Genomic DNA, 10270 nt, shown 5'->3' with positions numbered 1-10270 from the left:
CAGGGTTAATTGTGTGGGGCAGCAAGGCCTGTTTCATTCTGACCAATGCATCCATAATGGAGGTCTGGGAACATACCCACATTATTTGTTCCATTTCTCTGGAGAATCCTGATGAACACAACTACCTAAAAAATATTTATTGAGAACCTACCTCATGCTAGTCACTGTGTTGAGTAAGGAAGCTCAATCCCAACCCAGGAGGTCAATAACAGAATCCTCAGGAGCCCATAGGCAATAGGGCAGAGTAGCTGCAGATGCTTCTCAGTCTCCTGCTCTCCAGAATGAAGCTGGAGAAGCACAGAGAAGGTCCTGCAGACTGCTGATTCAATCAATCCCCTAATAGAACTTCTTTTGTGATAAGACAGCTAGAATGTGTCCTCTGTCACTACCAACATGTTGCTCCAAGGCCCACCTTTCCTAATTGTCCAGCTTTCACTCTCTGCCCTTTATTTCACAGAACAGTCTAGACTTCATGATTTTCTAACAAATATAGGTGAGTTGCGTCATAATCTAAATTAGCTTATAATTATAATAATTCAATTAATATTCAAATTTTGCCTTTTTATACTAAAATTTGCCCAAGAGTTTGGATTACTTCCAATGGGCCAATATTAAAATAAGTCATAACTGTCTTTCCAAAGCAATTGCATTAATGTTCCAGCCTTGGAAACCCAAGGAAGGGTCACTATGAGTGAGATCTGATGCCTCTCCTTTAAAAAGAAAAAAAAAAAAATCACTGCCATTGGGTCAATTCCAACTCATAGACCCGCTTTGGGTTTCCAAGGCAGTAAATCTTTATGGAAGTGGATTTCCCAGTCTTCCTTCTGCAGTGGCTGGTGGGTTTGAACCGCCAACCTTCTGGGTAGCAGTCAAATGCCTTAGGCACTGTACCACCAGAGCTCCTTAATGAGAGCATTGCTGAAGTCATACATAGTCCTATCAGATTAGTTGTACATAGTGTTTGGAAAATCAACCCACGAACACAGCCCCACTCAGCCCCATGAAATACTTGCCTCCACCTGGCTTTGAGTCAGGAAAACCTAGTAAAGCTTTTGCTATTGCTATTTATATCCTGTCTTACTGTTAGAAAGATGGGGTCAGACCAGGGGATGATCTGTGTACTTAGCACAACTCACATCTTCACCCTCAATAAAAACATTGACTTACCTTAGAAAGTACTAAAGACTGTGGAGGAATACCCAGAGTGTGGAGCTAGAAGCTAGGAAAGGACTAAGACATTATATAGAAGAAATGGGAAACAACTGGACTCCAGACAAAAGATTCAGGAGTAGGAAACTGTAGCCCAGAAGGTGGGTAGAGGGTGGAGGGAAGAGTTACTCCAGACAGAGAGGCTGCCAGACTGCTTTTGAGATGTCTGAGGGGAAGATGGGTTTTTGTTAAGGGAAACATAGTGGAGAGTGACTTAAAGTTATCTCCTCTACAAAATCTTCCATAAAATATTGCTCACGAATGCATCAGTGCAGTTTTCCAGGAAGAAGTGCCTTCTTCAAGATTAGCACAGCTTGAAAAGAAGGCTTCCCACAGAGCACGGAGCAATAGCCATAGCAATGAATCCAGGCCTTCAGTCCACAGGCTTTATCAGTGGAAAAGAGGAGTTTCCCCTTGCTTGATCCCTTCTTACCACTGTTTACAGGGAGTTCTGTCTAGACCTTCCATATTCATCCAACCAGCATCTACTTTCTCCTGGCGTATTGGAGGTGACTAAAAATAAAGACTGAGGGAGTTTCCTAAAAAAAGAAAAGAAAAAAGAGAAAAATCCTTCTATGCTCTTTCTACTGTTCCAACTATAAACCCTCAGAAATTATAGGCTTTTACGAGAAAATAAATGAATTCAATTCCCTGTGGTAAATATACAAATTAAAAGAGGCTAATTTATTGGAAAATAAATATTTAGCTCAAAAAAGAGAGAGAAAGGCAAGAGAAAAGTAAGAAAAAAAGATATGTTGACTCAGGACAGTCACAGATAATTATGAATTGTTGATTCTGCTTGGAAGAGTAAATTATTTCTCTCTACCGGAAAATTGAGAAAGCTGTGAAATGATCAGGTAACATGTCCCTGACTATTCTGGACTAAAGCAGCAGCTGTCACCATTATGTGAAGGGAGAGGAAAAAGTAAATACAATGTTTACATATGAATCTTATTACAAGCACTGTGATAAAACATGAAGATTACGTGAGTTTGGTATAATTATGTCCATTTTAACATTGAGGATAACTGAGTCTCAGGGAGGTAACTCAGTTTGTTCAAAGTGTGTTTTAAGTCCATTAAAGAGTTATTGAACTCTTTTTCTAGGCTAGGTTGCATGCAAGATCAAGGTTAGCAAACTATTTCTGGGAAGAACAAGATAGTAAATATTTTTGGCTTTGCAAGCCGTAATTTCTCTGATGCAACTACTCAACTCTATTGTTGCACTGTGAAAGCAGTCATAGATAACATGTACAAGAATGAGAGTAGCTTCTGTGTTCCCAAAAACTTTATATACAAAACCAGGTTGTGTTTGTCTCATGGCATTGTTTAGCCCTGTGCTAGAAGATGGGGCCATGATGGTGAACACAATGAAGAGCCTCTCTGATGCCAATTTTTATTTTATCTGTTTTATTTATACAATGACCTCCTTTGTTTTTGTTGTAGGTGCCCTTGGGCTATCTCCAACTCATAGAGACCCTATGCACAGCAGAATAAAACATTGTCCGGTCCTGTGCCGGTTCCACGATCCTTGCTATACCTGATCCCACTGGTACCCACTGTGTCAATCCATCTTGCTGAGGGCCTTCCCTTCTTTTGTCAACTCTCCACCATACCAAGCATGACATCCTTCTCCAGGGAATGGTCCCTTATGACAACACGACCAAAGTAGGTGAGACAAAGTCTGGCCATTTTTGCTTCCAAGAAGCATTCCAGCTGTACTTCCTCCAGGACAGATCTGTTAGTCCTTTTAGCAGTCCATGGTACTCTCAGTATTCTTCTGCAGCACCACAATTCAAAAGCATCGACTCTTCTCCAGCCTTCTTTATTCATTTTACAGCTCTCACATGGATATGAGGTGATTGAAAATACCATGGCTTGTGTCAGGTGCACCTTAGTCCTCAAGGAGGTATCTTTGCTCTTCAGCACTTGAAAGAGGTCTTTTGCAGCAGATTTGCCCAGTGCTGTACATTGTTTGACATCTTGACTGATATTTTGACCATTGGTGTTGATTGTAGAACTAAGTAATATGAAATCTTTGACAACTTCAATCTTTTCTCTCTTTATAATGATGCTGCTTATTGGTCCTGTTGTCAGGATTTTTGTTTTCTTTATATTGAGGTATAAACCACACGTCAGACTGTAGTCTTCAATCTTCATCAATAAGTGCTTCAAGTCATCCTCACTTTCAGCAAGCAAAGTTGTGTCTTCAGCATATGGCAGGTTGTTAATGGATCTTCCTCTAATCCTGATTCCACATTCTTCTTCATATAGTCCAGCTTCTTGGATTATTTGTTCAACATACAGATTGAATAAAGTATGGTGAAAGGATACAACCCTGACACACTTCCTTCTTGATTTTAAACCATGCAGGGTCTCTGTTCAAATGACCGCCTCCTGGTCTATGAACAAGTTCCTCATGAGCACAAGTAAGTGTTCTGGAATTCCCATTCTTCTCAATGTTATCCATAGTATGTTATGATCCACACAATCAAATGCTTTTGCATAGTCAATAAAACACAAGTAAACATCTTTCTGGTATTCTTTGCTTTAGCCAAGATCCATCCAACATCAGCAATGATATCCCTCATTCCCCATCCTCTTCTGAATCCAGCTTGCATTTCTGGAAGTTCTATGTCAATGTATTGCTGCAACCAGTTTTGCATTATCTTCAGTAGGATTTTACTTGCATGTGATATTAATGATATTGTTTGAAATTTCCACCTTCTGTGGGATCATCTTTCATTGGAATGTATACAAATACGGATCTCTTCCAATCAGTTGGCCAGGTAGCTGTCTTCCAAATCCACTGGTATAGCTGAGTGAGTGCCTCCAGTGGGGCATCTGTTTGTAGAAACATCTCAATAGGTATTCCATCAATTCCAGGAATATTGTTCACCACTTTCTTCTGTGCAGCTTCAACTTCTTCCTTCAGTACCATTGGTTCCTGATCATATGTCTCCTCCTGAAATGGATGAAGATCTACCACTTCTTTTTAGTACAGTGACTCTGTGTATTCCTTCCATCTTCTTTTAATGTTTCCTGCATCATTCAATATATTGCCCATAGAATCTTTCAATATTGCAACTCGAGGCTTACATGTCCTCTTTCGTTCTTTCCGCTTGAGAAATTCTGAGTGTGTTCTTCCCTTCTGGTTTTCTAACTCTAGTTGTTTGTACATTTTAACAGTCCATGGTACTCTCAATATAATTAGTTTTAATAATAATAGTTAGTTTTGTCTGCTCAAGCTGCTCTTTGAAATCTTCTGTTGAGATCTTTTATCCTGTCATTTCTTCCATTTGCTTTAGTTACTCTCTATTCAAGGGCAAGTTTCAGAGTCTCTTCGGTCATCCATTTTTTGTCTTTTCTTTCTTTCCTGTCTTTTTAATGACCTCTTGCTTTCTTCATGAATGATGTTCTTGATGTCATCCCACAATTTCTCTGATTTTCAGTCATTGGTGTTCAATGCATCCAATCTATTCTTTAGATGGTCTCTAAATTCAAGAGGGATATATTCAAGATCATATTTTGCCTCTCGTAGAATTGTTTTAATTGTCTTCAACTTCAAGTTGAACTTGCATATGAGCAGTTGATGGTCTGCTCCACAATCAGCTCCTGGCCTGGTTTTGGCAAAAGATATTGATCTTTTCCATCACTTCTTGCCACAGATGTAGTCAAACTGATTCCTGTGTACTCTGTCTGGTGACGTTCACGTCTATAGCTGCCATATGTGTTCTTGAAAAATGTTATTTGCAATGAATAAGTTGTTGGTCTTGCAAAATTCTCTCATGTGATCTCCAGCATTATTTCTATGACCAAGGCCAAATTTTCCAACTGTTGGTGATACTTCTTTGTTTCCAACTTTTGCATTCCAATCACCAGTGATAACCAGCACATCTTGATTGCATGTTCTGTCAATTTCAGACTGCAAAAGTTGGTAAAAATTTTCATTTTCCTCATCTTTGGCTTTGGTGTTTTTTGGATAAATTTGAATAATGGTAGTATTACTGGCCTTCCTTGTAGGTGTATGGATATTATCCTATCACTGACAGCATTCTACTTCAGGACAGATCTTGAAACATCCTTTGTGATGATCAATGCCATACCATTCTTCTTCAATTTTTCATTCTCAACATAATAGATCATATGGTTGTCTGTCAAAATGGCCAAAACTGGTCCATTTCAGCTCATTAATGCCTAGAATATTGATCTTTATGTGTTCCATTTCATTTTTGACAACTTCCAATTTTCCTAGATTCATACTTCATTTTTCCATCTTCTGATTGTTAATGGATATTTACAGATGTTTCTCAGTTCCAGTCATGGCACATCAGTAAATGGAGGTCCCGGAAGCTTTACTTCATCCATATTATTAAGGTAGGTTCTACTCTGATGAGGCAGCTCTTTCCCAGTCATATTTTGAGTGCCTTCAGAGCTAAGGGGCTCATTTTCCAGCATTGTATCAGACAGTGTTTCAGGGCTATTCATAAAAATTGGCCAGGAATGTATCAGATAGTGTTTCTCTGCTATTCATAAGGTTTTCCCTGGCTAATACTTTGAGAAGTGGATGGCCTCTTCCTTCTTTAAGAAACCCATAATCCCACAAGGGTCTGTGACCAGCATGATGAAAATGGGGAAAGAAAGGACATTGAAACATGCACATAAGATATAGACAATAGAGGCAAATAATAGTATATGAACAATACTGCATTACCACTAATAGCAAAATACTCTAGACCAAGGATAGATTTAGCTGAAGATAATCTTACATACGCACTTGTGCTACAAAACTAGCTACATGCATTACAGAAGCAACAGAAGACAGAGTTGGATTAACCTCTCATACACCTTCAGAGAGAGAAGCACCGGACCTGCTGACTTGGGACCATAGTCTAGGGAGACACCAAGCTCAATTTGCACAACATAGTACATAAAAATCTTGTTCCACACCTGCTTTGGTGAGTAGCAACTGGAGTCTTAAAAACGTTCAAGTGGCCATCTAAGATGTAATATTGGTCTCCTCTCATCTGAAGCAAAGAAGAATGAAGAAAATCAAAGGCATCTGGAAACAATTTAGTCCAAGGATATGATGGACCCTGAGACCAGAAGAACTAGATGGTGCCTGGATACCAATGCCAACTGCTCAGAAAGGGATCAAACCTGGAAACCTGGATAGAGTGGGAGGAAAAATATACAGTAAAATCGAAAAACAAAAACAAAAAAATGACCAGAATTACTAGTCAGATAAAGTCTGGTGGAACCTCCAAGACTATGGCCCCAGGTTACCCTTTGGGCCTAGAATTTTACTCACTCGCATGGATTGGCTCTCAGCCCAACAGTAGAAAACCTACATGCAGAACACCTATCCCAAAGCGATGCACCCACCTACTCCAGGGAGACACACCCCTTAGAGCAATTGTCCATGGGGCACCAGAGGGACAGCATTCACAGAGGGAAAGCAGGACAGACCAGAGTGCATAGTTAAGAGGGGTTCAGGGGGGTAGGCACAGAGACTAGTGGGGAAGAGAGTTTGTTATGGTTGGGGATGGAATCGGCGTGAAATCAAGTGTTCATGAACTGTTGAATGTAAAACAAATTTTGCTCTGTGAATTTACACACAAAGCACAATACAATTTTAAAAAATAAAAAGGAGAGAAAGAAAATTATAATGAGATGCAGACTTGGTCCAGAGTCTCCTTCTGTACTAATATGTGAAAGATGACTGACTATTTTTCAGAGGACTAGGGAGATTCTAGGAACTCTAGTGGTTTAATGCCTAAGGCATTTGACTGCTAACCAGAAGTGTGGTGGTTCAAATCCACCAGCCACTCCTCAGGAGGAAGGTTGGGTAATTTACTTCCGTAGTGATACTGCTTCAGAAACTCAAGGAGGGGTTGGTATGAATCAGATCCTACTCAACAGCAGTGGGTAGGGAGCTTCTGATCTTCACAAATCAGGGGCTGAGTAAAAAGAAAAAAAAAAAAAAAGAAATACATAATCCATTGCTATCAAATCTATTCTGACCCCTAGTGACCCTATAGGGCAGAGTAGAGCTGCTTCGTAAGTTTTGCAAGGCTTTGATCTTTATGAAAGCAGGCTACCTCATCTTTCTCTTTGGGAGCAGCTGGTAGGTTCAAACTGCCAATCTTTTGGTTAGCAGTCAAGCATTTCACCACTCTGCCACCAGCCTTCTTCTATTAAGAAAAGACATAAGAAATTTTTTTAGACATTATATATGTAAATGTATGTGTGTGTGTGTTTGTTGTTGTTATGTGCCGTTGAGTCAGATCCGACTCATAGCGACCCCTCCTTGGGTTTCCGAGGCAGTGTCACTACAGAAGTAGATTACCCTATCTTCCTTCATATATGTGTATGTGTATGTATATATATATGTATGCATGTATAAAGCCAAGGAAATTAAATATTTCCAAGATCCGCACATCTGTGTGTTGGTTCTTTTTCTTTCATGTACAAGTGGACCCTGTAACTCATCCAATTTATGGACCTTCACTCTGTCTCCATTTCTTCCTACAGTGTCCAACTCCAACAGCAAATGTCCTACTAGCTGATTTCCTAGTAAACAGTGACACACCATGACCCCTGGAAGGCACATAAGGTTGGGTTTATTAGACTTCCCTTCAGGGGACAGAGAGCTTAGAACATGTAAGAATTTATGAAGTTCATGCATTTGATTAACTGCATCATCTCTGCAGTCTTAGGCCTGGGTTGTCATCTCACTGCCAGCAGTCTTCAAATCTTAATTTCACCACCCTTGTGATAAAAATCACTCCCTCTTTTCACTCAGCCCCTATGTAGAGATACGGACCCTTTAGGGAATGCTGAGATAGCTTCTAAGACCTGCTTTGAATACTCATCTCTTGTTCACATGTTAAATAATAGCTTTTGAAATCACTACACATTTTTCAAAATTACCTTTCTCTGGATCCTTTTGATTATGCTCTGAAGCTTTCAAAAGGAAGTTCATAATCAAGAGGTTTTTACATAGTTAGTATTGTAATAATTATTATTTATTATTTACATAAGATTTTAATTTCAGATTTTCTTAGAGAAATTATGTTCCATGAAATTAATAACTCTCGATGAGAAAAATCATGCAAATAATAGCATTAATAAAAAATGATAATAATTATCATGTGCTGAGTACTTAACAGGTGCTGCAGGCCATGTTGAATACCATAAATATATCATTTTTTTAATGTGCAAAAATAAAATTGGAGGAAGTACGAGAGGAAAACACAATCACAGTGAGTAGCACAGGCAGAGGACAGACATTTCTGCCAGCTGTGTCCTTAGTCACTTCTTCTAGAAAACAGTAGCTAGGATTTGAATTTTACTTGGAGATTTCTGTAGTGTATTGTGAGTTCAATAATTGTTCGTAGATTGGTGTGGTGGTTAAGTTTGTGTGTCAACTTGGCTAGGCCTGGTTGAGTGGCTGGACAGCTGGATGTAGTATTCCCCATCATGAGACTGGTAATCAACTCTATGGTGGAATCTACTGTAAGCAGCTGAGCAGCTGCCTTTCGGTATGTGGTCTGCTTCCCGTGTATAAGAAACAGCTTTGGGAATGGTCTCCAGCTTATGGCATGCTTGAACCCTGCATATAGCTGTGTCATTGTTCAGCAGTCTGCCATGCTCTGCTGACCTTGGGACTTTCAATGGGCTTCAATTAATGGCCTGTCATGTGGTTTGGTAACATCAGGAGTGCCTTTTTATTTGTCCACCTTGGGCTTGTCAGCCTCAGCAGCCAGCAGCTGTCTGAGTGAAGAAAAGCCTCTAGCTCCAGTGGGCCAGGAGCAGGAGGCAGAGCTGAAGCCCAAGCTTGAGGGGCTTTCACCCAGCCCCTAGAGCCTGACACTTTGAACTTGGACTTAAAGCCTCCAAATTGTGAGAATAGCATCCTGTTTTTAAGGCCATCCCATTTGTGGTAGATATTCTTGTCAGAGTGGCACTAGGTATCCAAAACAATTGGCTAACATAAAGCTTGCTGCTTCATTAATTTACCTTGTTTTCCTACTAAAGGTGAACTGTTTTAAGTGCCAGGAGACTTGATTTAAAAAGTCATGCTTCTGAGTTAACCTACCCTATATAGGGGGCAGGTTCCAAGGAGGGTCTAGGGAGTAGGAAGTATAGTGCTTGATGACAAAGGCCATTTATCCCCTTTGCCAAGTATTTTGATTTAATAGGTCTGGGTAGGATTCAGGAATAGATTTAACAGAACCTCCTGGTCATCCTTCTGTAGGTAGTCCTCAGGTCACATTTGAAGAAATGCTAAGCTAAATAGAAGGGTCTCCAACTATTTCTGTTTACTTCTTCACTGCTTCTGCTTGCCAGACTCTCCCACTTGGTTCACTGGGGAGACCTGGCTTTGTCATGCTGACACAGTACTTCCTACCTAAAGCAGGAAAAACTGAAAGGCTTTGAGATTGAGCAAAGCTTTGCCTTAACACCAATTTATGACAGGTTTTTTTTTTTTTGTATTTTGTAGCTAGATCCATGATTCAGAACAGTTTAAATTTTGACACTGTTGCCTAAGTGTTCTCTATGAATTACTGACTTTGAGGCTTATCTCATTTCCAGGCTTGCCTCGAGTCCTGACTTGGTACTGGTAATGTGCTGCATAGCCTCATGATATTTTGTTTTTCAACATGGCTCAGAAATATTCTTCAGATTTTGTTACCTGGACAGACTTTCTCCAAAATACCACCAGCTCCATTCCATTTCTACCATGTGTACTTATTTATAAGTCCTATATCTCATGTAAAAGGAGCTCTGGGGGTGTTTGACTGCTAGCCAGAAGGTTGGTGGTTCAAACCTATGAGCTATTCCATGCAATGAATACTAGGCAATCTACTTCCATAAAGATTTAGCACCTTGGAAACCATCTCATCTATAAAATACCCCAAATCCCCAACTTTGCCATATTGCTCCTTGCTCAGTATTCAGTTATTTGTTCATGGATGTCTCCCCTGGGAAATTAGAGATTCTAAATACAGGATATCACCACCCACCACAAACCTGATCCTCTTTCTGGATTTTCTATC

The sequence above is a fragment of the Orycteropus afer genome, unplaced genomic scaffold (assembly GCF_000298275.1).
Source record: "Orycteropus afer afer isolate SDZICR_OR568_19922 unplaced genomic scaffold, OryAfe1.0 scaffold00625, whole genome shotgun sequence".
Taxonomy (NCBI): Eukaryota; Metazoa; Chordata; class Mammalia; order Tubulidentata; family Orycteropodidae; genus Orycteropus; species Orycteropus afer.
The sequence above is the reverse complement of the archived record's forward strand: the minus strand, read 5'-3'. Positions refer to the sequence as shown.